This window comes from Suncus etruscus, chromosome 10 (assembly GCF_024139225.1).
Source record: "Suncus etruscus isolate mSunEtr1 chromosome 10, mSunEtr1.pri.cur, whole genome shotgun sequence".
NCBI classification, from domain to species: domain Eukaryota; kingdom Metazoa; phylum Chordata; class Mammalia; order Eulipotyphla; family Soricidae; genus Suncus; species Suncus etruscus.
Window position 1 is genome coordinate 35,835,579 of NC_064857.1, and position 3,876 is coordinate 35,839,454.

Here is a 3,876-nt window from a genome sequence, read left to right on the forward strand (position 1 = left end):
TGGCTCTGTGCTCAGGGATCATTCCTGAGGGTATGCTGGAACTCTACGTGGGAGCCAGAGATAAAACCTGGGTCAGGGGCCGGAGCGGTGGCGCAAGAGGTAAGGCATTTATTTGCCTTGCACGTGGCTAACCTAGGACAGACAGCGGTTTGATCCCTCGGCATCCCATATGATCCCCCAAGCCAGGAGCTATTTCTGAGCACGTAGGCAGGAGTAACCCCTGAGAGTTACCAGGTGTGGCCCAAAAAGCCAAAAACAACAACCAAAAAAACCCCAACAACAACAAAAACCCTGTGTCAGCTATATGCAAAGCCTTCTTGGTGCAGAGCCAGGAGTAATTCTGGAGCACCAATGAGTGTGGCCCCCAAACAAAAACAACAATGAAAAAAAGAGAGAACAGGGACCTGAGTGGTGGTACAAGCATTAGGGTGTTTTCCTTGCATGCACTAACCTAGGACGGACTGCATTTCGACCCCCTCCCTCGGCATCCCATATGGTCTCCCAAGCCAGGAGCCATTTCTGTTTTTGTTTTTGTTTTTGTTTTTGGGCCACACCCAGCGGTGCTCAGGGGTTATTCCTGGCTGTCTGCTCAGAAATAGCTCCTGGCAGGCACGGAGGACCATATGGGACACCGGGATTCGAACCAACCACCTTCGGTCCTGGATCGGCTGCTTGCAAGGCAAACGCCACTGTGCTATCTCTCCGGGCCCAGGAGCCATTTCTGAACGCATAGCCAGGAGTAACCCATGAGCGTCACCGGGTGTAACCACCCTCCCCCCCAAAAAAGAGAGAGAAGGGACCCAGAGAGATAGCACAGTGGTAGGACGGATGGTGATTAGAATTCCGGCATCCCATATGGTCCCCCGTGCCTGCCAGAGACGATTTCTGAGTGCAGATCCAGGAGGAACCCCTGAGAGATGCTGGGTGTGACCCATAAACCAAGAGGAGGGGCGCAGATGTCTCCAGAGTGCTCAGGACTTACTCCTGGCTCTGTGCTCAGGGATCATTCCTGGGGATGTGGGGGAACTCTATGTGGGAGCCAGAGATAAAATCTGAGTTGGCCATGTGCCAAACAAAGTAGCTGGAGTATGGGTGGGAACCCTCCGTACTGTATCTGATGGCTTGGTAAAGTGAGGAGCAAGGGAGGAAAGAAGATGACTAGAAAGAAGAATGTTTTTCTGCCTCTGCTTTACCTACCTCAGCCACCAGCACTTGGAAAATGCCTGGCCTAGATTATTGGGTCAGTCCTAGTTTTTGCACAGGCATTGTGGGTCTGTCACCTTTCCCTCACAGAAAAGAATTTCAGGAGGAGGGAAATGGTGAAGCAAGATAGCTTTTATGAATTTTATTTAGAATGGGGTAAGGGAGAGAAAGGGAGAAGTGTGTGTTACAAGAGAGAACACAGGAGGCTGGAGAGATAGTCCAGCAGGCTAGGTGTTTGTCTTGCATGGGCCTACCTGAATTTGATCCCTGATATCTCATATGATCACCAGAGCCCTACAAGGGTAATTCCTAAGTGCAAAGACAGGAGAAACCCCTGAGCACTGCGAGAGAGAGAGAGAGAGAGAGAGAGAGAGAGAGAGAGAGAGAGAGAGAGAGAGAGAGAGAGAGAGAGAGAGAGAGATTTCTCCAAAGTACTCAGAGCTGTTTCTGTGCTTAGTTGTTTCTTTTTTTTGTTTTGTTTTTCTTTGTTTTTTTTGTTTTGTTTTTTGTTTTGTTTTTGGGCCATACCCAGCGGTGCTCAGGGGTTACTCCTGGCTGTCTGCTCAGAAATAGCTCCTGACAGGCACGGGGGACCATATGGGACACCGGGATTCGAACCAACCACCTTTGGTCCTGGATCTGCTGCTTGCAAGGCAAACACCACTGTACTATCTCTCCGGGCCCTATACAGTTGTTTCTTTGGTGGAGGAATTTGATGCAATATTGTAAGTCTTTTCATTGTTTTATTATAAAGCCTTATTATTTAATCATTCCTTCCATTTTTTTCTTTAATCATCCTTGTTTTTTTCTTTTTTGGGATGCACCCTGCTGTATTCTGGGTGTACTCCAAGCTGTGTTTCAGGGAGCACTCCCAGTGGGCCATGTGTGGTGTCAGCAATCATCAAGGTTGGGTCAACCACGGGCACAGCAAGCTGCCTATCAGCTGTACTATCTCCTGAGCCCCCCCCATTTGATCCTTATTTTATTTATTTTTTAGTTGGGGGGGCCACAGTCAGGATTATTCCTACCCTTGTGCTCAGAAATTAGTCCTGGCAGGCTCAGGGGACCATATGCAATGCTGGGGATCGAACCTGGATAGAGTGTGTGGAAGGCAAATGCCCTACCCACTCTGGCCCTATTTGATTCTTATTAATGGAAACTGTAGACTCCCCTGCAAACCCTTTTCAAAAAAGCAAACCATAGGTATTTGGGTATTTTTTGTTTTTGCTTTGCTAACCTTGCTATTTGCTCCCAGCCCCCACGCCTTAATTATTTATAACCTCTATTGCGTTCTAGGCAGGGGAGAATTTGTGGAATGGGGAATTCTTTCTTCAGGAAATCATATAGGCAGAGTCAAGATCTGGGAAGAGTTCTCTAGAGATGAAGAGAATATTATTAGGGTATTAAATACAATAATGCCAGGGCTAGAGAGAGTGTATAGCAAGTAAGGAGCTTGTCTAGCATGAGTCTGAGTTCAATTTGTGGCTCCCCATAGTGGCCACTGAACCTTAACAGGCGTGTTCTCTGAGTGCAGAACCAGAAGTAAGCTCTGAACACTGCTGGGTGTGGCCAGAGGAAAAAATAAAATAAAGAGAATGAGAGAGTGAGGGCTGGAGCGATGGTACAGTGATAGGGCGTTTGCCTTGCGCTGATCCAGGGCCAACCTCCGTTCAATCACCAGCGTCTCATATGGTCCCCAAGCCAGGAGTGATTTCTGAGAGCAGAACCAGGAGTAACCCCCTGAGCATCACTGGGTGTGGCACAAAAACCAAAATAAATAAATAATAGCCTGACCTAGGTCAGTGCATGCAAGGCAAACGCCCTACCGCTTGCACTGCGGCCATGCTCTGGCCCCTCTAACTCTTTGTTTTTTGTTTTTTGTTTTTTTTGGTCACACCTGGCAGTGCTCAGGGGTTACTCCTGGCTCTATGCTCAGAAATCGCTCCTGGCAGGCTCAGGGGACCATATGGGATGCCAGGATTCGAACCACCGTCCTTCTGCATGCAAGGCAAATGCCCTACCTCCATGCTATCTCTCTGGCCCCTAACTCTTTTTTTAATTACCATAAGATACAGAGTTAAAAAGTTGTTGATTAGGGCCCGGAGAGATAGCACAGTGGTGTTTGCCTTGCAAGCAGCCGATCCAGGACCAAAGGTGGTTGGTTCGAATCCCGATGTCCCATATGGTCCCCCGTGCCTGCCAGGAGCTATTTCTGAGCAGACAGCCAGGAGTAACCCCTGGGCACCACTGGGTGTGGCCCAAAAACAAAACAAACAAAAAAAGTTGTTGATTAGAAAATAAAATTAAAAAAAAAAAAAGTAAAAAACAAAAGAAAAAAAAGTTGTTGAAGGGGCCAGAGAGATAGCATGGAGGTAAGTCATTTGCTTTGCATGCAGGTCAGTGGTTTGAATCCCGGCATCCTATATGGTCCCTGAGCCTACCAGGAATGATTTCTGATCATAGAGCCAGGAGTGGCCCCAAAGTGCTGCCGGGTGTGACCCAAAAAAAGAAAAAAAAAGTTGTTGATGGTTGAATTTCAGTGATACAATGCTCCAACATTCATCCTTTCACCAGTTTTCATCCCCCCACTAATTTCTTTTTGTTTGTTTGTTTGTTTTTGGGCCACACCCAGTGGTGCTCAGGGGTTACTCCTGGCTGTCTGCTCAGAAATAG